At 48.9% G+C, this 25,429-nt stretch overlaps 1 long non-coding RNA gene across 1 annotated transcript in view; it reads right to left on the bottom strand.

The window, feature by feature from the left end:
- The window catches only part of LOC142583148 (uncharacterized), a 298,712-nt gene that overhangs the window by 177,254 nt on the left and 96,029 nt on the right, over window positions 1-25,429 (bottom strand). The gene's annotated exons all lie outside the window — the stretch shown is intronic.

Raw genomic sequence — 25,429 nt, 5'->3', positions numbered from 1 at the left:
TCGAAGTGTAACCCCCGGCCCGTCAGCCTAGCCAAAAGGCAGGTGATCGATGGTTTGCTGGACGAGATGCTATCGGCCGACATTATCCGCCGCTCGTACAGCGCCTGGGCGTCTCCAATTGTGTTGGTGCCTAAGAAAGATGGCAGTCATCGCCTGTGCGTAGACTACCGCCGTCTGAACGGAGTGACTCGCAAGGATGCCTATCCGCTCCCCACGATTAACTCCATCGTAGGAACCTTGGGCAGTGCGAGGTACTTTACTACGCTGGATGCCTCCAAAGGTTACCTACAGGTCCGGATGGATCAACGTGACCGGTGCAAGACCGCGTTCACGTCCCACAGAGGGTTATTTGAGTTTACTCGTATGCCCTTTGGTCTATGCAACGGTCCTGCGACCTTTCAGAGACTCATGGACCGCGTCCTCGGGGAAGCAAAGTGGTCATACTGCATGTGCTACCTCGACGACATCGTGATTTATTCACGAACCTTCGATGAACACTTGGCCCATGTTGCCGATGTGCTCGAGAGGGTGCGGGCCGCCGGGATGACTTTGAATCCTGCGAAAGCCCAACTAGCGCAAACCCGAGTTCAGTTACTGGGGTTTACGCTGGGCGGAGGCTCCATTGAGCCGGACCGGGAGAAACTTCGGGCAATCCTCGATTTCCCCGCGCCCAAGGACGTACGTGGCCTTCGCCGCTTTTTGGGAATGGCCAACTTTTACCGGTCATTCATTCCGTCCTGTGCCCGAGTGCAGGCACCCTTGAGCAAGCTCTTGGGTAAGTCGGCCGCGTGGCAGTGGGGACCTGAGCAGCAGCAGGCCTTTCGCCAACTGTCTAGCGCCATTGCGGAGACAGCGCAGCTCAGACTCCCCGACCTGACCAGACCGTTCGTTGTCCAGACCGACGCGAGCGATCTGGGTTTAGGAGCAGTCCTCCTACAGGAATACGATGGTGTGTTGCAGCCATTGGCCTTTGCCAGCCGCTCCTTGATTCTGGCAGAGAGGAATTATTCCGTGACCGAGAAGGAGTGCCTCGCTATCGTGTTTGCACTACGTAAGTTCGATGTGTACCTTGATGGGACGAAATTCGTAGTGCAAACGGATCACAGTGCGCTCAGTTGGCTGATGCGGCTCCGTGAGCCTGCGGGCCGGCTGGCGCGCTGGGCTCTCCTGATACAGCATTATGACTTTTCAGTGCAGTATCGAAAGGGGAGCACCAACGTGGTAGCTGACGCGCTATCCCGTGCCCCACTGTGCACCAAGAGCATTCCTCCAGGTGTTACAACCGCTGCCGGTGCCTTTGCGCCAGCAAGCGTCGGGGGCGAAACGAGCGCAGAGAGAGGCGAGTCCGCAAGCGGGCAAACCTGTCATTCCGCTCTCCATGCAAGCAGCGCGCCGCAAAACGAGCGAGCGGGGGAGCTTCTCGAAAGCGAACCTACAACGCCGTTGGCTGCAGTCCTGAGTGGGGACGAGACCAGACTCCCCTTTGGGAGAATTGGAATCGCATTCAGCAGGCAAGAGCTACTGAAGGCCCAGCAAATTGATCCGTTTTGTCGCGGAGTGAGTGACGGTCTCAGGGAGACGGAGCGCCGAGACGCTGCTGGTAGTGCGGCGGGCGCAGGGGGGCCGGAACCAGCGTGTGTCGCTGGGTCCCCCGCGGATTCATATTTGCTGGATCACGATGGGCTCCTGCTGAAATACATAGCCACCGATGACGAGGCTGTGGACCCGTTTAAGGTGGTTATCCCCAAGAGTCTGAGAAGCGCACTGTTGCGATCATCTCATGACGAACCATTGGCCGGTCATTTGAGTGGCTCCAAAGTTTTTGCGAAACTAAGCCAAACTGTGACCTGGCCTGGCATAAAGCGTGACATTTTTCGCTATTGCCGTTCCTGCCATGTCTGTCAAACGGTGAAATCAAGGGGTGGCAAGCCGCCCGGGTTGATGAAACCAATTGACAGTGAGCGTCCATGGCAAGTGGCCACCTGCGATCTTATGGGGCCTTTCCCCAGGAGTAAGCAGGGGTTCACACACCTGATGGTAGTCGTCGATCATTTTTCGAAGTGGGTGGAGTTGTTTCCGCTTCGAAAAGTGACCGCGCGAGCGGTGCTGGAGAGGCTACAGGAAGTTTTTTGTCGGTTCGGCTTTCCGAAAAGACTAATTACGGACAACGCGTCTTATTTCACTGCTCGGGTGTTTGGTGCTACGTGCCGTTCCCTGGGAATTAATCACTGCACCACGTCGCCCTACCCTGCCCAGTCCAATTTGACGGAGAGGGTCAATAGAACCCTCAAACCAATGTTGGCGCCCTTTGCCGTGAGTCAAAAGGATTGGGCAGACCACTTGAGTGAGCTCGCGTTCGCAATCCGAACCGCCGAGAATCGCTCGACTGGTTTCTCTCCCGCTTTCCTCAATTTCGGAAGGGAGCTGGCAAATCCGGTGACCAGTGTCATTCAATGTCAGCTCGGGGATGAGGAGGCGCCGGCAGACTGTTCTGCGTACGCTTCAGCACTTCGGGACAGGCTTTGTCGGGCTCTCTGTAGAGCAAGGCAGAGTTTGACTTCGGCCAGGGCCCAGCAGAAGGCTCAGTACGACCGGAAGCATCGCCATCTTTCATTTAAGGTAGGTGATTTAGTCCTGAAGCGCAACCACGCTCTTAGCGACGCGAGCAAGGGGTTCTCAGCCTCGCTCGCTCCTAAGTGGCTTGGTCCGTACCGAGTAGAGAAAGTTTGGTCTCCGCTCGCGTACTTGCTGAAGGATTCCCCTTCGGGAAAACTCAGCCGTGCCCATATCGCCGACCTGAAAGCCTTTGCGTCGCGGTCCGACGAGCTCGCCCCGGTGCCCAGTGGCACCACCCGCAAGCAACAGGGCACACCCGGGGCGAAGGACCGCATTCGGACCTCGCACCGGTACAACCTGAGGAGACGGTCACCTGTGTGATATCGCGCCTCACGGCGGACTCTTTCCGCCACCGAAGGCCCTCAGTAATATTGCTTAGCCTCAGTGGGTTAGCTTCTTTGCGGCCAGGGCACGAAAAGAAGCTGGCCCCAGCCCAGCTTTCTGCTACAGTTGTTAGCAGTGTGTAGTAGCAGTGTGCATTTTATTTTTATTTTTGGGTACGCATGCTGAGTAATTATTGCTTTAATGTTTAAGTGTACAGTTGTATAGTTCATTTTTTGTTACTTGTACATAGATTTTGACCGTTCTTGTTTTCTTCTGTGTGCGTGTTTTTTTTTCTTCTCGTTTTCGTTTTTTTTCTTGCTTTTTTTTGCCAAGAGGGGGGTCGGTGACTGGCGTGTCGTGCAGCGCGGGGGTGACAGTGGTCCCCTTGACTCGTTGGTGCGGGAGAGAGGGAAGCTTCGCGCCTGGATCGGCGCGGCGCGTTGTGGCCGACGGGCGGCATGGCGGACGGCGAGGAGTGATGCGCGGTGCCACGAGGAGAGTGTGCGTGTGTGTGTGCGTGAGGGCTGTTGCTCATTGAAGCAAGCTGAAGGAGCCGCACCAAGTCCATCGGATCGCCGCGGACAACGATGGTGGACGGGACCACCACCTCCACGAAAGCGGAACTCATCGGGCTCGCCGGCAACTTCGATGGAACAACGGTGAGCCCGTTCCTGCGTTACCTGGCCTGCAATCAAGCCTACGCTCGCAACTCCCGCGACTTCGGCCACCGCCCTAGCCACAGAACTATACGCGCCGCGTTCTCTTCGCACCCCCGGACATTGTCCCGCGCTAGCTACAGACTCTCTTGTTAATATTTCTTCCCCCCTTCGCGGCGTCATTTTCTTGTATTTTAGAGTGTATTATTTTTTTTATTATTTTTCCGTTATCATTGTATCTATGTTTTTTTTTTTTTGTGTGTGTACGCATAGTGCTTGCTGGGCTGAGGTAGCAATTAGCTAGTGCATGAAAGGCTCAGTTGTCTTTGGTGCATTAGCCCCTACCAGCTTCTTCGCCAGACTGGTAGGGGGGCAATTAAGGAGAGGAGGATGTGGGGATTTGGGGAATTCGACGCGCCATTGCGCGGGCGCATTTCACCCATGTCTGCAATCCAAGCCACCTGGCCCTTGCTCCGAACCAGTTTTAGCGGTGGCGTTCCACTCGCCATTGTTCGCAGTGAGGGCGGAGCTAGTGACGTCACGCAGTGGCCCCTGGTGGCTACTGCCGTGACGGAACCGGCTCTCTTCTCCTTGGGACGGCACCCGGTACGTACATGCTTCCTCTCGTCCGCCGACACCTTTGTGACTGGGACTGAGCTCACGCACGGCGCCTTTGCCCGTGCGGGGAGCGCGTACCTCGTGTTGTTTCCTATCCCGACGCTAAGCCGAAGAACGGGTGCCTAGTGCTCGCGCGAGGTCGTACCACGCCGAGCCGCACTCATCGGAGGCCCAAGCCGAAGGAGATTGCCCGAGCTCTCGCGAGTTGGCCCATTGGTTATCGCGAGAGCAAGTAGCATAGCCGCCGGGACTTTTCCTAGCGGCGCGTCCCAGCTTGAGCCTGTGCTCTCGCAGCGACGTGCTACAGGCGCCCCTAGCTGTATTTTTCGCCCTTGGTGCGGGACCCCTTTGGTTCCCCGCCGTCCCGGGACCGGGCGTTTGTGCAGTGTTGGGTGCCGTTGGAGACAATAAACGGTTTCCTTCATCTTAGGGCAATACTGTGTTTTTGCGTGCGTCGCTCGGTAGCCCCTTGTGGCCTGAGCTCGCGCGCAGCGGCGCTAGAGGCTGACGGCTGACGCGGCCCTGTGGCTCGCTAAGCTCGAACCCGCGGTGGTCGGTACTCCTGTGAGACCCCAAGACCCCACAAGGCACAAACGCGCCATCTAGTTTTTAGCAAACCTTTTCACAGCAAAATGTCAGGCACAGACGAAGCGGACAGCCGGTAATGCGAAGCCTCGTTTACACGCATCTTTGCAAGTCCAAACCATCGACAGGAAAAGTGTCTCCACCCTCGTCTTCCTCGTCACTTTGCTTTTATTATTTTTCGCAGCAACACCTGCATCGTTGCATGTTCTCGCCTTAACTACCTGCAGCTAACATTCGCGAACAAAGAAACTTCGTGTAGCCGCCGCCCATTTCCTTCTTGGAATCGCGAAAGCCCCCTTTTATTTTGACGTGCGAGTGCCGTACCGGCGTGTCTTCAGTAAAAGGCGTGTCTGCTGTTGACCTCTCATAATGAAGTCAGCTGGATGGAGCACCTCAAAGGCCGCAAACGAATCGATCGCAGCAACCGCCGCCGCCTTCGGCCACGACAAAGCGGGAATCCAGCGCAAATGCGCGGAGCGCCCCTAGGCCCTGGGGCACCACACTCACGTACTATACACACTACCCGATGTCTCGTTTCTCGTTTTCTCTCGCGCTGCGTTCGCGTCTCACCTGAACTGCTTCGCTAACGGGGGTGCGTTGCACTTCGCGTCAGAAAAGCCATCAGGGAGGAGAAAAGAGGCGCCTTCCATCGCAGACACTTCAAAAGAGCACGTCCTCGGTTGTGCATCTCTGTACACTTCCTTGCTTTTTACACCAGGAACGTTCGTCATTACGACCTTCGCGATGTACGAATATACCGTCCGAGGAAAATGTGGATGAGGGTTTGTTTTTTGTCACGAAACGACAGTAAAAGAAAAGAAGACTGAGAACCCTGTGGTTAGAACATGCAAATTAACTCCTTTACTGAGAAAAAGCTGAGCTACTGACATGGGAAAACACCGTAAAAAAAAATTATAGGCAAGCGCACGGAAAACATACACGTCGATGAGAAATGTCAATGAGGCTATCTTTATTTGAAAGAAAATAGAGAACGGACAACGAAAACGGAGGGGATTCGTGATTGATCGTAGAAGAGAAATATCCAGTAAAACAATTTAAAAAAAAGAAAAATTATCTCACAGACATGCCTGGAACTTTAACACTGCCATTTCCCGGCCAGTCATACCTAAGTCATCGAAAAACAATACTTCAGGGCAACTGATTACCCCCGAAACTATTAGAGTACAATGTCATTAATTAATGTCTTCACAGCTGCAAATAAAAACAGGCGCACCAGAGACCCATTAAACGAACAAATCCACGACGATACGACCTTTTTTTTTTTTCGTAAGAGAAAGACAGGAGCCAATCTTTAAAAAGAAAGGTAATTCTGTTGATTTACGTGCCAAAACCAACAAACGATTATGAGGCGTGCCGTAGTCGGCGGCTCCAGATTAACCACCTGAGATTTCTTTAACTTGCACCCACTGCCCGGTACACGGGCGCGTTCAAATTCTGCCCCCATCGAAATGCGGCCACCGTGGGCGACACTCGATGCCGCACTTTCGGGCTTAGCAGCGCAATGCCAAAACCAGTAGGCCACCACGGTGGGTAGAGAAACGTTCTCTAGAGCGTGCTAAAACTGCCGCGATGTCTTTGGGAGAAAAGAAAAAAGAATGCTTCGTCACTATGGGCGTTGACTTTTTGACATCATAATTTTGCCCTCATTATCTGCGAAGTGTTCGGTTGGAACATTTCATCTCCCTGAACAAGAGTTGTTGTTTCCTGTCCTCCGGAAAAAGATAAGTTTAGGCCGCTAAATATATGTTTCATGGCGTCCTCCTCAGTTCGTATTTTCCATCAAAATATATTCTTCACTCTGAACTGAAAAGGTTACTATCTTTAAAAAGCACGCAAACTATTTACATCAAATTGAACTTCATCTGAGTGACATTACCAAAACAATTCCCGTGTGCCATCTTTGTTATTGCGGTTGCTAGGTAGAGAGAAATATTCGGCGATTTAGTCGAATCTTCTAAATATACTTGCGTGACTTTGGGCCTTTTACAGTGCGCGGTATGAAAGGGCTGTATCTCAGAAAATGTGATTAATTTTTTTCAGCAAAGAGTGACCGTATTTCATGGCGTATCATGCAACCAGCACTTACAATGGCACCGCCACATCGCTAGGTTAATGCATACAAGGCTCGCTTGGCAATACCAGCAACGACCTCCGCCATCCAGATAAGCACGGCGCCTTGCCTAACACTAACCATTTCGTCATTCTTACTTCTCTCAGTACGTTTTTTTCCAAGTAGATTTCTCCTCCAAGAATAAAATAAAGACTCACCTTCTGAAAGCTTCGTGATTTTTAAAAAAATAACGGAGTAACAATATTTGACGCGCAATTGCAATTCTACCCTTCAAGGTCGTTATTAGCGTTGCTTAAGTACACCCTAAAAAAAAAAGAAAAAAAGAAAAATAAAGTGAGAGAAAGAACGAAAGAGCTGCGTTTTGCTGCATATTACAGCTTCTTGCGAACAGGAAACTAATAGATGTAGAAGACTGTATATATATATATATATATATATATATATATATATATATATATATATATATATATATATATATATATTTGTATTGTGCGGCGAGTGTGTCGATGTCCTTCGGCGTTGTTCTCAAGGTGGTCAGATCCATAGGTCCTCTCAGCAATGACAAACACAAAAACTGAACTCGTTTCCCAAAGACAGTCAGACATAAAATATCGCCAGAATTCATTTCGCAGTGAATGTCGACGTGCACGCGGTTAGCGCTGTAGCAATGCTGCGCCACACCGTATTACCACGGCCGGAAGGCGTCATCTATGAGGCGCGAATGCAGCCGGGCATCTGCTGCGTCATCTAGCGGCGGCGTCTCGAAACCCGTGCGAGGCGCTTGTGTTATTTGGTTATTTGTACAATCAGAAAAAGATTTTTTTTTAATACATGTGACACGGGTGCGTTTCAACCCAGCGCCGGATAAATTTAATTTCTGTTCCTTTGCGACTGTGAAGAACGGCACGTATCCAGTAACCCACGTTGCTGTCAAAGAGGCTCATTGATGAGCGGCGCGTACACAGTGTCACGTACCCAGTAACCCTAGGGGGTCTGACGGCTGGTATCGAACCTAATTTCCTCAGCACAGCATTCCGACGTTCTAAGTAGTAGACCACCGACTAACCAGTGACCCAAGTTCGCAGCAAAATGGACGGGTAGGAGGGACGGGTGCTACACCCAGCTCATGTACCCGCCATCTGTGGATCTATGTTTCAATACTACATATCCTTGCTAAGATTTATTCAAGAGAACAAAACATATGTGTACATATAAGATGCATCATTCGTTTTATGCCGCCGGGCAAACATTGAAAGTAAAAAAAAAAAGCACTAACAGTGATAACCCACGTCTTCCATCGCATATCATAGAGAACGATGATAATCTTTAAAAAAAGGTGGTACGCAGGCCGGGAGAGATGAGTCTCTAGCAAGCTCACTGCAACAAAAAAGGAGGGGTGAGGAAGGAGGGAAGAAGTGGTGATTTAGACTGGCTTGGTTGTTAGCTAAACAACCCCGGACTACCCAGTGACCCAGTTTGGTAGGAAAATACACGGACGCACGGACTGACGAACGGAGGCGACACCTAGTCCGGTCGTTGATAGCTAAAAAAACCCGGATCGGGATAAATGTCCCCGCTATGTGCTTAGAGGCGCAGTGCGGGTGTAAAAAGGCTCATAGGTATCACCTTACTTAGCCTTGTAATGCACAACTGCGGCATCACCGTAAAGCTGCAAGTAAACCTGTAGACCTGCTAAAACAGAACCGCTGCTATGCACCAGCAATGCTGTATGGTCGCCAATGTTTCAAATCCTGCGCACGGCCCCCAAAAAAAAAACGAAAGTCAAAATCGCCGATATGCTATAAAGAAAAAATCCGCCATTCTTTCTTGGCCGACGAGGTGGCAAAGCGTAGGAACTAGTAGCATGGGCTATGAGCTTCCCAGTATTGTGATTTTGTCTTCACTGAATAATAGGGAGGAAAACCGAAGCTGGAGCATAATGTTCCAACACTGCTACAAACTTCATACCAAGTAAGAAAATGAAATTAAGCTATAACAAGCAGATAGAAAAAGAACACAAAAACAACAGCGTCTTGTCAATTCGTAAATGAGACACGAAATCCCAAAGATGTTACGTGAAGTGGAGGACACGAACGGTGCCCATGCTCAAAACGCGGGCGCTGTCTCTCTGCCCACAAGGAACCAATCTCCTCTCGAGAGATCGTCTTCAGTCTGATAATGGCGCTGGTGGTGGGCAGGCGCTGATCCCCCCAATGCTCATTCCCTCTGAGTCATTAATCTGCCGGCGCTGAACGTGATAGAGACAGTAGGCGCAATCGCAACGACGCTGAGCCAGGCTTCCCCAGTTGAGCGCCCGCGCTGGCTCGCCGAAGCTATACAGCACGAACACAGAGCCGCTCAGCGACGCACGGCGAGGCGCCATCACAAGATACGCCGGAGTTTGAGGGAGGCAGGTTCATTTATCGCATCATCTCACTGGGTTGCAAGAAAGCGTTATACTGTACCCCCCCCTCCCCTCTTACAAAAGCTCTTCGAAACACATGACGAAGGAAGAAAGGCGGCAAACAGTAGTTCGAGTCTCTATTGAGTTGCATTAGGCTCTAACGATAGGTACCAACATTCGGATGCAGAAACAAGGGGCACTCATAGAGGTTGTCTTTCTCTTCACAGCCTTCGGTTAAGTTTTCGCCTGTGCTTCTACTTTGTTGTTTCTCTCTCTTCCCTCGCTACAAAAGTCTCCGCCGAATGGCAGTATGCTCGGGGGCTTTTTCGAAGGCAAGGACGTCCACGTAGGAAGTGTTTCCCCCAATGAATGAACCGAAAGGATGACCGAACCAACGCTGCAGCCGGGGCACGGCCAAGACCACTCGGTGTCGTGTTTCTCTTGTAACTTTTCGGCTGGACTTACATAGACGAAACGGAAAAGATGACCGCGAGGGCGTCGGCCAGTGCGCCCTTGAGCGAGGGAAAAACGGAGGTAATCTAGCCCAGTGCCGACCGCCGTCCTCAATCAAGCTTTATGAGCGACAATCGGTCAATGGCAGCGGTGCCCTATAGAGTGCTCCCTGGCGAAACGCGCCAAATCTTACTCGTGAGTTCCCTTCAGCACCGCCAAAGCTTATGGAGAAGGGTCTCATTTTGGGGCCAGTTGATGTTTGGCTTGATGGAGCACACTGAAGGAAACGGCGAGGATAACGTAAGGAGACTGTATGCCTTATTTGTGGATTTCGGCTTTTATTTCGAATGAATCTGAATCAGCACTGACATTTGCACAGCCATTTAAACAAGCGCCAATGTATTATGACACCGTCACTATATATATTTCCGCCTAAATGCCAAAGGTGGTTAAACTTGCGACAAATGCTTACGGGCTTACAAATGCTTAACATGCCAACACATTGCCTAAACGTCCTTAGTTCATCGTTGGTGCGGTCAATTAAGGGTGATCTACCCAGTAGCCCAGAATTAATCACGACAATTTTACCAACGCGACGTATGGAGGTAGCGCTTTTGATAAATTCTAATGTCGGGTCAGCTATTCAGCCACGCTTCATCTAATGATGGTGAGCTGTCTAGATTTAGTCATATTACAATAGTCAGGAATATATTTCACGCATAGTAGTAGTATATGTAGTAACAACTTAACAATAAACGTCACAAGCTCAGATATCCGTGCACAAAGAGAGGTTAAGGCGCGAAGTTTAACAAAAGACTGAGCTTGGGTGGCTGCTCTCCTCTCCATTGGGAGAATGTGAAAGGGAAGAACAAGAGAAGTAGACGGCAGAGTACAGAGTTCAGGTGCGCTGGAGATGCATACGAATTGGAATGGTCATAACTGTCGCTCACAGACAATACTCAGCACGGTTGACTTTAGAAACCGCAGCAGCGCTTTTGTATATTTCTGCTGCAGTTGTCTGCGAGATCATGATCTCAAGGCCTTGGACTCGGTGAAAGCTCCTATTTAGTTGGCTAAGGGTGGCGCGGAGGGGAAGTTGTTCATGTTCAAAGGAACGACAATCACGTAGTAGAAGTTCTATTGCTTTCTCAATACCAAAGACATTCAAACCAGTGCTGTCGGCCATTCCAACCATGAAAAAGCCAGCGTTTATGAATGCAATGCCTGGGAGCAAGCAACAGAGTAACGTTTCTTGGCACCAGAGACGACCTGGAAATAAATGCAATTGCTTAAAGGTGTCAAGTAAGTACAGACGATGATGGATGAAATCAGGCAAATGCAACGGTAGCAAAGTCTTATCCCAAGCAAACTTGTTCCCGCATTGCACCTATTATGGTGCAGAGGAACTGAAACACAATGGCTCATTTCAGGTACACCCAAGCATGAAGAGAGATCCAAAGAGTAAAAATGTCGCAGTTTCGCCTGAAAGGCGAACCATCGATTGCGATAGCAAATTAGTAGACAGCTATACGAATTAAAGATACTAGATTTATTGGCTGTATAAACTTGTAAACGTTCGCTTACTAACTAAATTAGCAAATACGGTTTCATGGGCGCACACACGAACATGACCACATCCCCCTCGATGGCCGCGCAAACTCGGTGTCGGCAGTAGCGCGACAGCGCGACAGTAGCAGCGAGTGAATTGACCTTCATGCTGCGTCTCGCTTCAACGCGAACTAAGCGTCGAATGCACAGCGCGTACGAAGCTATCACCCCTCGGCGCACTTTGTACACATTGCAGATCGCTTACAAGATCAGGCCCGCACGCCACGCAGTACCCAGCAGCCGCCGGAGCAAAACGCCTGCCGTCCCTGCCTTTCCCCAGTCCCTCGCACGCGACGGAAGAGGGCGCGCTTCTACCCCGCTTTTACAACGAAGCTGTTAAGGGCTAGTTCCCCCAGAATCATATCCGTGTGTACAGACGAAATTCTGAAGATAGTGCAATGCGGTGCCGACCCGCGGCGGAGGTGAAGCAGGCGTTAAGCGCTTCCCGCACGTGCCCCGATCGCGAAGATAGCACAGCACAGGGCCGACCCGCGGCCGAGGTGAAGCAGGTGTTAAGCGCTTCCCGCACGAGCCCCGATCCCGAAGATAGTACAACACCGGGCGGACCTGCGGTGGAGGTGAAGCAGGTGTTAAGCACTCACTGCACGTGGCCCGATCCCGAAGATACGTCCCGAAGATAAACCCCCCAATCGTGGTGTCGGTCGCTGCATGATAGCAAACCGCAGTTGTGAAAAAAATGATCTGTCGATTTTGTTCCGAAGTACCGCAGGCACATTAGCGGCAGTGAAGGAAGGCGAACAGGAAGATTCTCATTAGCACAGACGAAAGCCGTGAAAGAACTGCAAGAAGCCTTCTGCACTTCCAAGTTCAGTATGGCTGCGAAATTTCCCACAGCACTTATGTATAGCGGCGGCGAGTGTTTTCCTGCTTAGCGGTGAGTACTACACCTGTACATGCAGTAATTGTTACGTAAAACACAAAAATGACCCTCGTACCGTTTACACTGTTTTGACAACCTAGTACCTTGTTTATATAAGCAACATGTCATCATAACGTTGCATAATCGTGCAATGATGTACAAAAGCGTTGTTTTTGCATTTCAAAGAGGATGAGCAAACAAACAAACAAAAAGGCAAAGAGACACATACCGATATCACGCAAGAAATCTGTCGTTGCACGTAATCCAAGGGCATGAGCACCGAATGCCAAACACACCCCCGCATATGATTTGATGCGCAATTTTATGCGCTAGGAGTTCTTCGGCAAAAGAACAACTGAAGTCGTCCACTTCAAATACTAGCGAAATAAGGTGCGGCCATAAAAGCAGACTATAGCAACCTGCCCACTTGAGCAAAATGCCGTTCTTGCTGTTCTCTGTACGGACTGTCTCTCCACAGTATAGCGCACAGTTCAGTTCAGTGCATGATTTTTTAAAAATATATATACATGCATACATTAATATGCAGAAGGATGTCCCAGAGAACATCTGAAAGGGGATCTCTGAACTCTGTTCATTCTACATGTTTCCTATGGGAACCAGAGAAGCCGAGAATTAACACCTGAGAAAAAAAGAACGTTGATAACGTTTGTTATATTGCGAAAGACGCGCGAACGAAAAAAAAAATATATAAGTCGAGCATGAGAACGGTGGCGTTGTTGGCAGTGCGGATAGCTTTGAGAATGAAAAATGCGGCACTGCTAGCGCGATCCCGCACCCCGCGCTTACGGCATGGCGATACGTTGAACGCAACAGAAAAAAGCAATACTGTAACAATGAATGGAGAACGCACAACGGCGGTTCGCGATATGCGCATGCATGGATCGAGCACCGCCACGTGGAACTGCCGCCATATTTTGCAAGATGGAGTGGTTGAAGCCGGTGGCCTGCTCTCGGCGAGACGCTGGATTTTCGAGGATGGATTCCGAGACATGTGATTTATGTGTCCCGCTAAGTTTCATGCTACTGGACTAGCCTGCTGGCAGATACGACGAGACACGTAGGCCATCGGGAAAAAGTGTTGCGCAGCAGAGCGGAACAAAAATATATGTGGTATAGGCGACTCGAATCTGAAGAGGGAAACACCCTTTTACGCTTCTCCGCCGCATCGACCCTTTCTCCTGCTTTTCCTCAATCGCTCAAGAGGTAGACCTGTACGTCCAACTATTGCACTATCTCAACAAGAGAACCAAATGTTTACGGCATAATAAGTTGAAATTCTGGGAATGGAGTTTACATTTGTTTAATTCCCCCTGACGAGACGCAAGCTGCTTTTGTTGCCTGAAAACCGAGATTCTCGGAGAATCCAGCGATGATGCTTGACGTAACGTAGATAACACTGTCGGTCCACAATCGGCGAAATCAATCGACAAAGCATGTGGACGGCAAAATTGGTGTTCTAATCAAACCACCCTATTCGCGTTCATGCTGTCGCAAAACGTCATCTACGCAAACGCTCAGTAACAATTTTCGCGGAAGGTGCTTACTATATTTTAAAAAGTATGATTCTGGACCTCCGAATATGCGTACTCAAAAAGCTTTTGAAACGTAAGATTATTCTGCAGACTACGCACACAGACTTCCCTTAATTATGTTTATTACTTTCTTCGCATCCCTTTCTTTCACGCAAAAAAAATTGCAGACATTCGTGCACAAAAGTTGACTTCAAGAAAAAAGTACCCGTACTTTTTTCATGTGACTGGAACACTATGAACCAATTTGAGTGTAGATATAATGCCTTTAGATTTACTTCCATTCAGCTTTAAATAAAATACTTGGCCCACCGCCAATAGTGGGGATTCAGAGACGAGCGCTCGTCGCTTTACGAGTTTTCTTCGAAAACACCAGTATCTTTGATCCGCATTAAATTTCAGTGCCCGCTAAAAATGTATGTATGACGTAAGTCTGTACTTGTCAGGTGACCATATGCTTATGTAGCATGTTATGCATGGTTATACTTACGGTCTCTGCACTCTTCTATGCAACTGAACTTCTTTATGATCTTGGACAATACGAAGAACATCTGGTTACATATGCAAACGTATTCATGTTCACCTTCTGTAGGTCCCTGGTCTCAAGTACATAACTTTTTGATATTGCCGGCTGACTGTTCTTATGCTGCATTTTGTTTCAAACCTTGAGACAATAGTTTTCTTTGCCAAGCGGCGATCAGTACCCGGTGTCACCTAAAGGCACCAAACTCTTCTATTATGCCAATCAAAAATAGAGCTCGCTCAAATTCCCCTTTCTGGCTCGTGTAATTACACACTCGTGAAAGCGAACATTAGGTGCGCGTTGCGCTACTTGAGGCCTTTATTAGTGATATAGCTACGCGTACCCCATCCGCAATTCCTCCCCATGCTACCCGAACAGGCGTTACTACTACCAATGTTCTGCCAAGAGTGTGTTGGAAGAATGTTGTGTGTTCTCCTTCAGAATATGGTGACTTTGTGCAGAGAATATGCACAGACTCCGCAGAAATTGAGAGCAAGTCAGTGAGCACGCAGAAGGGCCCTGTGAATTTTCCACTGCTCGCATTACGTTAGGTCCCCATTGGTACTACTTTCGTGATCTAGTATGAGATCTCATTCTTTAGAGCAGCTTGTGAACTACTTCGGCACCACACATGAATAGTGCACAACACTGCAGGTTCTCGAAAACAGTGCCCTTAAAATGAGAAATGTCAACATGAGCACATGAAGAAACAGTATCGTAATTTCTTTCTATCATCCACGGCTGCACGGTAATGAGGTAGGATTTGGAAGACTGAAACGTCTGATGCCGCCTCCTTTACAATCTTCGGAAACGAGTATTAGAATAGCTCAGGTCTACCAGTGTCATGACATTGTTTAGAGATACATCTTGCTGTGAAACGCAGTTCACCTCCAGGAGCTCGTCCGGAGGTATCACACGTAGTCACAAGGCACAATAACGTTCCAAATTGCACCCAACCTTGTAGTTTCAGAGACATACGTAGTTTTTTATTGTAATAGAGTACCTTTTTTATAGCATTGTGCTAGTTCGATGCACTCCCTGCTATTGGATTGGATTGAGGGTTTCATGTGCCAGAACCAAGATTTGATTTCAGGCACGCCGCAGAGGGGAGCTCCGGATTAATCTTGACCACCAGAGGACCTCTAACGTGCCTCCAATGCACCATACAAGGGCGTTTTTGCATTTCGCCCCCATCGAAATGCGGCCACAGTGGCTGGAGTTTGATCCCCCGGCCTCGTGCTTAGCAACGCAACACCATAGCCGCTAAGCCACTCCGGCGGGTATAATTAAGATGATCTCAAAGGCGGTGATGCATATTAACTGTAGAGTGTAAGAGACAATGAACAACGGCGCAGGCAAGACGCGTTATTGTTATATGGCTCCAGAAGGCTAAACAAATGAAAGCACGAATGAAGTAAAGGTTGTGCATTCTAAAATAGCATCGTTATTGACAGAGTATTTAAATTCGTCTTCTCTTTGGAAATGCAGTTTTGGTCGACCTGCGTAGAATCATTGAACCTCAATGTTAAAACCAAAGCATGATTGCACACTTTTCGCATCACTCTACCTAACTTCTTTAATTTCTTAAAAAAGTTCAAGTATTTTAGTTCTCCCTCTGCCTGGGGTCCGATAATTAAAGTGATGCTCATCAAGCTGCCGTGACCCGAAGCCTAAATTTTTCGTTTACTTCGCGTTATGCCTTAAGGCAAAGAGGCGCGATCTGCTTTCCAAATACACCGGAAGCAATATCGAAACGCCGGCCATTAGCGATATAAACTCTTACTGCCTCGATTGGCCCCACATTTCACCTCGCCACATCTCGTTCGGATGCCTGATACGTCTCGAGAGAAGCGTTTCTCTCTGTTTTCTTTTGATTCTTTCCAAAGTTCGTCAGCGCAGCCTTCATGGCACAGCGATGGGTTATGTTGAAGTATGAAGTGCGAGGGTGCGATGACGCTTACTGGATTATTGGTTTCATCTGTCTCGAGTTATCACTCTCCGGTTCCTTCAGCAGCGCTCTCGTAGTTTCTGCAGGGTGAGTTTCGCGGGGCATTTAGTCAAGTGCTCGCGATGGAAAAAGTGTTCGCGATATCCACTATTACAGCGCAGCCCCCTTCCTTTCGAGGAGCAACTCTTATTTTTCATGCACGCCCCACCGAATCGCACTAGGCGCCCCGTTACTGAGAGAGGAATTGCTTCAGGAAAGCGGTACCCAGTACCCTAAGAAACAACAAAAACTGCACACACAGCATCGAACAACTGAAAAACAAAAAAGAAAAACTGAAGCAGCCGGCAGATATGCACGTCAAGTGTCCTTTGTCTTTCTGCGAGCACACCATCGCGCTATCTGCCTCACAACGAACGCCTCATCACTCTCAGATCAGTCAGGCCCGCTTCCGCACGGTATTTTTTCTCGGCTCGGCTTGGCTCCCTCGAGCTATCATATGTTTTCATAATGCGGCGTTGGGTTCCTTTTTCCTCCTCACGCACGCATCCCTATTCTACAGTTCGCTTCTGTCGACCCCCTTCTTTTTTTGCGCCTTCTTGTGCAGGCAAAGACGTTGGCTGGAGTGTGCCAGCCCCAAACCGACATCGCAGGAAACAAAAAAAGCAAGAGAAAAGAAAATAAATGAGTGGCGCCAGAGGCCTTTTGGTTCCCGCCGTTTCACGGAGCCCGCGAGCTTTTGAGAAGCGACGTACCACGAGACCACGAGAGGACGAGCTTGAATGAAAGAAGAACAGTGAAAGCAAAAAAAAAAAGAGCAGAAAGAACACCTACACGCAAAAATAACCACTTCCAGAGCAAGAGCAGCCAGCTACTTCACAGTTGCTCTCGTACATCTCATTCACCGAGTACCTCGGAGCGCTGGCGCAGCTCTTTTTGAAGAATCTGTTAAGAAGTTTTTCCTCGAGGACGAGAGGGGGAACGACGCTTCGTCCGACTGCTTGCACAGCTTTTCGCTGCCTTCCAGCGGCTCTTTTACTTATCCATTGCTCCTTCCTCCTCCTCTCCCTCTACAGCCGTCGTCGGATTCCCGTCAACTGCTTTCTTTCCATCTCTCGCCGTCACCGCGCCTTCCTTTGCTTCCATTTGCCCTGGGGACAGCTTTACGGAGGCGGCAGAGTTCTTTGTATTGAGCTTCAGAGTCCCGTTACTCAAGAATGAAAAGCTGATCTGGGCATCTCTTTCTTTTGCCTTCATTCACGTCCAGCATTTTGTACTCTCCTTTTTTCTTCCTTCTGGGTTTGCGCTGAGTCAGTTTTCTCTAAAAACCACTCGATACTCGCTGCTAAAGGACTTTGTCTTCTATTGTTTTCCCTTTTCAGACCATTTCCACAATCCATCTTTCCCCTCACAGGCCTTCTTTGTTCTTAGCGTTCTTGCGGACTGTTACAACGAAGGCGACGCTTTTCAGGACGGATGGCTTGAGCAGCGCAGAGCCGTATGGTCCGGCCGCGGCGTATGGAAGACGCGCGTGGCAGCAGCGCAGCGTCGCTAGCGTGTCGAAATCACGGAGACAGAGGGAGCGCAAATTGCGGCGCCACAGTGTCGCGACCGTACGCGACGAGCAGCACCCGCCTTTTTTCTGTTTCCCGACCTCCTCCTTTTCCAGCTCGTCTTCTCAGTCACTGCCTCCCAGTGTCGCCTCGCACTCTGGCGCGAGCAGGCGGTCTAGTACGAGCGGTCTTCATTTTTCACTCACCGCACGGTTGCTGGCGACATTTACGACATGGTGTCGCGGCACTGCGGCGTCTTCTCTTGTGCCTCCGGTCGAGCACCCGGCGCGTCCATCTACGTGACGGGCTCCAAATATCGTCGACTGCATCAATATTTCCTGCGTAGTTTTTTTTTAAAACCGAAGTTTTTGTTTGCGAACCACGCCAGGTTTCCTCACCATGACCGCGGGCTCGGTTGTTCCCTTGCCGAATAAGCCAACCAATCGAAGCGCAGCAGGCTCACCGCTGGATTCCTCGCAACACCACCAGATGGCGCTCGCCACCGCGCATCCCCGGCAGCGGCGGCGCCAGCCGTGCGGGGGAAGGGAAAGAAATGTAATTTCTTCCGATAGATTACTATCATCCACAGCTGCACGCTAATGAGGAACTAAACAGTTCACAGAGGACGCCGGGCGAATGTAGTGAAACCCATGGAAATATCGAAATAACGAGTCTTCAGGAAATATTGATAGCGCTCCTAATTAAGTCAATAAGGTTAAAATTTCGGGACAGATTGCGCTTGAGATGCCCCCCCCCCCCATTTCTGTATAAGATAAATATTGTGAAACGCATATATTTTTTCCGGACATTGGGAAAAGTAGTTGATAACGGCAGCGTGACACTGCGAACACTTCCTCATGAGATGTTCTCTGCAAAAGCTGTATAAGTCATCACAGAGATTTACCATGGAGCATAGAGGTTTGCCCATTCTTGCTAAATCTGAGCTTGGTGACACTTTAGTTACGCCACCGCTGCGTGCAACATTCTGCGCCACTAGTTAAATTCTATCATACAAGCTCTATAGCGCTTAATTGCACAATTTAGTGCAATTGACGTGATTAATCAAAAAGCTTTCAATTTTACGTAGAGATGACTCGTAACGTGCCCTTTATTTTCGCCAAATGTACACTGAAGAGCAAGGGATACAAAACTCCAACTAAAATGTATTTTCCCTCGAAACGCTGGAATACATAGCATCAAATGCTCACATAACACTTTCCAACATGTGTATAAGGCAATTTTTTACAAAAGTTTTATTTTTTTACAGACAAACCACTTCACACAATAATTCACCACAGTTTTGCACCACATGCTTGCTTTATTTGATCTCAGTGGCATTTTCAGCTACGTAAGTGCAGCGGGTAAAATTTCGTGCCACTTGTAAAACGCACTAGTAACGCTCCGGAGCGTTTGCAAACATAACTTATTGCAAAAGCTGCAACACACTCACCCACTTTGAACTCTTACTTCACATCGGCCATTAGCTGGCCCTTACTTTCACCGAACAGAAACAAGGTGCTTAGTTTACTTCATCTAGGACACGGACTGAACGACGCATAACGCATGTGCATACCGAAAGAACTAGGGTTAAAGAACTAATTGCAGTGTTCATAATATAGCCAGAAACTTTAAAATATCGGGACAAATCGCACAAAATGTTCCCTTCATTTCTGTTAAATTTAAAATTTGTGTAACGCATCATTCTCTCGGGACAGTGAGAAAAGTAGCTGATAAGGGCAGCGTGACACTTGCGAACACTTACTTACGAATTTTTTTTTTTTTTTGCGGAAGCTTTACTGATTGCACACGGATTTAACTTCACAGATAGATTTCCAACGAGGTCATCCCATTTATCGCGAAGCTTGATTTTGGTGGCATGTGTATTTATGTCGTGGCAGAGGGCTAAACTTTATCCGATTCGTAAAACACTTTTAAGCACCGGTGCACTTTGATACGTAATTTATTGCAAATGCCCCAATTTTGCCACGTATCTTTAACTTTGCATCCAGATCGAATGCAACCTGGCCCCCCTGTTCCCCAAAGATAAACAACGTACTTTGTTTAGTTCCCCGAGGGCACCGAAGAAACTGCAAACCCGGTGTGACATAAATGTGCGGGAAATAAACTAGTGTATAGGACTTTTTGCAATACTTCTATTTAAAGCAGGCGTACGAAAGCTTCGTCACATATTACACTTAACATTCACCCTATTCCTGCTATGTTAAATTGGTTTCTTGTGCAGTTCTTTTAGGACTTTGTAAAGTATAGCAAATAACGGCCGTATGACGCTCCACAACTCTTGACTAAATAATTTTAGACAAAAGCTATAGATAAACTACAGAGATGAAACATTTATCGTTCGTCACGCATGACATGCTTCCTATTTCAGCGAAATATAAACACCATGCATCGCATAGTTCCCCGAAGACACCGGGGAACAGCGACTACCTGCCTTGTAAGATGTATGAGAATTCGAAGAAGACGGGTATTCAGTAATAATTTTTTTTTAATGAGGAGCCATTCCACTCTGTGGAATGGTCAGTGAAGCTGTAGCACATCACACAGGGTTAGACACAGAGTTAGACAGGTTAGACAAGGGGAGGAGGAGGAATAAACTTTTATTGTAGAACCAGCACTTTATGATGGCCGGGCCTAAGCCTCCCACGAAGGGACGTCGAGGGCTTGCCTCGCCGCCGCCTCGCGGGCGTGCTGGGTCGCCTAGGTTTGGTCGTCGAGGGCGGAGCTCCGCAGAGCCTCATGCAACCTCGACGAGAGAGTCGTGGTGTTAGTCTGGGTGTACTGTGCTGGGCACTCCCATAGCATATGCGGAAGCGTAGCCGGGTGAATTCCACAGCACCGGCAGTTGGGGGTAGTGTAGACGTCCGGAAAGGTGGAGGCGGGCGGGTGAAGGGTACGTGTTTGTTTGTAGTAGACGCAGGGTGGTAGCCTGCGCCCGGCTGAACTTTGGGTGAGGCGGGGGGAAGATTCGGCGACTGAGGTGAAAGGCCTTAACGAGATCGTTATAAGTTGTCAGACTGTCCCTGGTGTCCAACTCATCTCCAGTGACTCCGGCGCGGTTGACTAGACCTCGCGCAATGGAGTGGGTGAGCTCGTTGAGATTGGGGAGGTGTGGGTGGACAGGGCCCGCATGGGCCGGGATCCATGTTAGGGAGATTATGCTGTCTTTAGAGTGTGGTGCCTGGCAGAGGATGCGAAGAGCTTGGGGAGAAATACGGCCTTTGCTGAAGTTAGTAACGGCTGAGCGAGAGTCACACACTATGGTGCGACAGGTGGGATCTAAAGTGGCCAGGGCGATGGCCACTTCTTCAGCCGTCTCGGAAGTGGGGGTAGTGACGCTGCAGGCGTGGTGTAGGGCTCCATCGCGTGTGGCGACGGCCACAAATCGTGTGCCGTGGGAGTATTGGGCTGCATCAACAAATGTGACGCCAGGTACGTGGGCAAGGGCTTTTATGATAGCTCCGGTCCGAGCTTGGCGCCGGGCCCTCTTATATTCAGGGTGCATATTTCTAGGGATAGGGTCTATGTAGATCCAGCTACGGATGTCGGTCGGGATTGGTTGTCTGGGGCCCTTTTGCTGATGGTAGGTGAAGCCAAGCGTGGACAGAATAAAGCACCCCGTTTCAGTAAGGGTGAGCCGTTCAAGCTGAGAGCGTTGTTGGGCTTCAATGAGTTCGGAAAGGTTGTTGTGAACTCCCAGGTGGTTGAAGAGTTCAGTGCTGGTGCAATGCGGGAGCCCAAATGCTTGCTTGTAGACCCCTCGTATGAGGGTGTCGAGCTTGTTTTGCTCAGCCCGGTACCAATTGAGGTACGCAGCAACGTACGTAATGTGGCATATGACAAAGGATTGGACGAGTCGGAGAAGGCTTTCTTCTTTGAGTCCTCCTCGTCGGTTAGATATACGTTTAAGAAGTCGTAGGGTGTTTTGCGATTGGGCACAGATCTTGTTGAGAGCCAAGGCGTTGGAGCCGTTGGTAGAGATGGTGAGACCGAGAACCCGGATACTAGGGACGTGTGGGATAGGACTGCCATCTTGAAGGCGTAGGGTGATGGCGTCACAGGGTCGGTGATCAGATTGGTGTTTGGGAGGGCGACCCCGCTGAATGGGCTTGTATAACAGAAGCTCCGATTTAGCCGGCGAACAGCGCAGTCCGGTCCCTTGGAGATAGGCTTCAACCGTGTCAATCGCCGTTTGGAGGGCTGATTCCACTTGACCATCACTGCCTCGGCACGACCAGATGGTGATGTCGTCGGCGTAGCTGGTATGGTTGATATTGTCGACTTGCTGTAGGTGCTTGGCAAGGCCAATCATGACTAAGTTAAAGAGCATGGGGGAGATAACTGAACCTTGCGGGGTGTCTTTGCTGCCAAGGGGAAGCTGCTCTGATCGTAAATCCCCGACCGAGAGGGTAGCCGTGCGATTGGAGAGAAAGTCACGGATGTAATTGTAGGCTCGCTCTCCCAGGTGGAGGTTGGAGACCTGGTCAAGGATAGCTGCATGGGAAATGTTATCAAAGGCTTGAGTGAGGTCGAGTCCGAGGATGGCTTTCATGTTACGGGAACGATCGTTTAGCACTTGATGTTTGAGCTGCAACATAAGACATGTATTTATTTTTATCATTTGGTAATGGTAGTGACGATAGCTTTGTGATTACTGTGATATAAACTTATTGGTTCGATTACAACCTTAGACCGAATTTTGGCCAAAGTCCATGCACGAACGTTGTTGAGTAGTCGAGTGACTAGGATTCGCGTGGAACTTTTAACCAAAACTATTCTAGCACAAACTGAGTGAACCATTTCTTGTCTGCATTTGAAATATCCATTAATGTCTTCAACGATAATCACCGCTGCAGTGTCATCGCGGCTAACCCATGAAAAGTACGTGGTCATGAACTTCTTGACACCACACTTGGGTCTGCCTAAAGATATATCCACAGTGGCTATCTCAATTCTGTATTTTCTTTCTACGGCACAGACATCCCCCCAGTCGGTGGCATTGTCTTCTTGCGAGTCAAGGGTGCATGGTTGTACAAACATTTCGCTTGCGTATATGGCAACGCCTCCTGCTCAGGAGTACATGCGCTGTTTCCAAACGATTCCAGTGTACCCATTGATCTTAAACAACGCATTTTGATTTATTTCATTTATTATTATTATTATTATTATTATTATTATTATTATTATTATTATTATTATTATTATTATTATTATTATTATTATTATTATTATTATTATTATTATTATTATTATTGCTGGAGCGCCGGACGCTTGCTTCACCTCTGCTCCGGATCGGCCCGGTATTGCAATATTTCCGGAATCGGCCTACGCTCACCTTTTCATTTTGACTCATGGACACGAAAAATATACAGCTGCATTGTAAAATTCGCAGCTTCGCCCGAAAGGAGGGACATCGATTGCGATAGCAAATTGGTAGACAGCTATGCGAAGTAAATAAAAGATAGTTTTTATCGGCCGTGTAAAAGACAACATTCGCTGGCTAACTAAATTAACAAGCATGGCGTCGCGGGCGCAGTAGCGAACACATCTCACTCTATGGCAGCGCACAATTGCTGTCAAAAACGCTGGAGTGAGAAAGCACTGCAGCAGCAGCGGGTGAATTGCCCTTCGTGCTTCCTCTCGCTTCAACGCGAACAAAGCGGCGAAAACACAGCGCACGCAAAGCTATCAGAACTCGGCGCACTCTGTCCCCTTCGCAGATTCAAGACAAAGCACGGCGCGGTCGCGAGCGGCTGTGCTGCCGCCGGAATAGGACGCCCCCCTCCCTCGCACGCCCCGGTGCCTTGCACGCGGAAAACGGCGCGCTTCCTCCCCGTTTTCCTCTCATACGCGCTCCAGTTTGAGTCACCATAGTCGGCTCACCCTCAGAAGCTTTCACTCGCACATGCAGCACATGGCGCGCCGACGATTTTATCACCATTGTACGTTATGCGGAGCATCACGGCAACGGCATAAATACGTCTGGAGTGTCTAAAGAATTGCAATTGCAATAAAACACACAAATAGACACTCCGATGCTTCGGTACACGTCACCAACAGAGTGGCCCAAAATTTTCTCAGTATATGAAATCTCTTACATTTATGACCCTCCCAAGGAGAAGAGACAACCTTTAAAGGCTTTAATATAACGCTTTTAAAGAGGCCGAGAACGAGGGTTTAACAGTTGTCATCAAACTTCAGCGTACTAGAAGTTATAAATTGAGTGATATTGTGAACAAACATTAGAAAGAACTCGGAAGCAATAATTTTTGTAACTTGTTTGGGCAGTAACTAGCGCATGTAATGTGGTCCTGTACGAAGGATTGCGGGTCAGAGACCGTATTTTTTTTTAAGTTTTGACTTGTTACCCCGATAATGTCGTGTTGTTCTCGCAAGCAGACACCATTTATTATTTCATTAGCTAATCTGTTTTGTTTATATCAAGTATGATGTATTACATGTGCTGTACCTTATATTGTACTTTACGTTCATACCACCGTTGTAAGCGTGCCTACGGGTGAATAAATTTCCTTGTCAACTTGCCCGGATAACGGCTCTGGCTCTTGGCTCAAGGTCACTCGGAGGTCGCCGACAACGGAAGCTAAAAGCATTTCATGCTTAAAACATGTTATGTACTATCTGCTTTTTATTTCACCATTAAAAACACACCTATTGTGTTTCCTGGTTTGTCAACTTACTTTTTTGGGTACAGTGAAGCGCGGGAGGTGGAGGTGGTGGTAATGTTGCAGCAGGCAGGGTTAGCGTGGCATACGTAGCCCACAAATGTTTCCGCTGAGCCTCCTATAAGTTGAGACCATGGGTGCGTCACCAGGTGTCGATAAGCCCCATGTCTCGCAGGAATGCAATAAGCAGTCGTTGCACTCTTCCTGATTGCCGCGCGGCCACCGGGAAAAACGTCTTCAAAGGTCATTTGCGTAAGAACACTCTCTTGCAGGCTTTTCGACCATCGCTCCTCTTTCTGTGTCGAACTTCGGGCAATGCCAAATGAAATATTCACTGTCGCCGGTATTACAACAGATGGTACATAGTGGGGAAGCGCAAGGTCCAGTCTTGAAGAACCGAGCCGTGGTGTACGCGGAGTCGGTCCTGATGCGGTACAACAGCGTTTTTTCCTCGCCACTAAGTCCATCGGTCACACAGGCTTGGCGTGGAGTCTTGTGGATCACCCTAAAGTGATTGCGGATGGCAGCCTTCGAGTTCTGATACATGTTTGGCGCTCTCTCTTTTGGGACGCACGTCAGCGCTAGGCGTGCAAGAGCGCCAGTTTTCTCATTTCCTTCAATTCCTACGTTGGATGGGATCCACTGAAATTTTACATTAAATCCCTGGCTCATTGGATCTTTAATCAGTGCCAGAAATTACCTTGTAAACTTCTCTCGAGGTAGGTCACGATGTAATCGTTGTAACGCTAAGTCCGTCAGCACCACGACATCTCTTGCAGAATAGGCCCGAATTTCGTAAACGTCGCAGTAATTGCGGCGCTTTCTACTGTTGCAGACGAAACTACGCGATCCAGGGGGCCAAGCCACGTCACATCAAGGAAGGGTATGTAGAATGCCGCTGCGCTGCTATCTGTTTGTGCA

Source organism: Dermacentor variabilis, chromosome 5, assembly GCF_050947875.1.
Source record: "Dermacentor variabilis isolate Ectoservices chromosome 5, ASM5094787v1, whole genome shotgun sequence".
Taxonomy (NCBI): domain Eukaryota; kingdom Metazoa; phylum Arthropoda; class Arachnida; order Ixodida; family Ixodidae; genus Dermacentor; species Dermacentor variabilis.
Note: the sequence above shows the minus strand (reverse complement) of the source record. Positions and strands in the feature narration are given on the sequence as shown.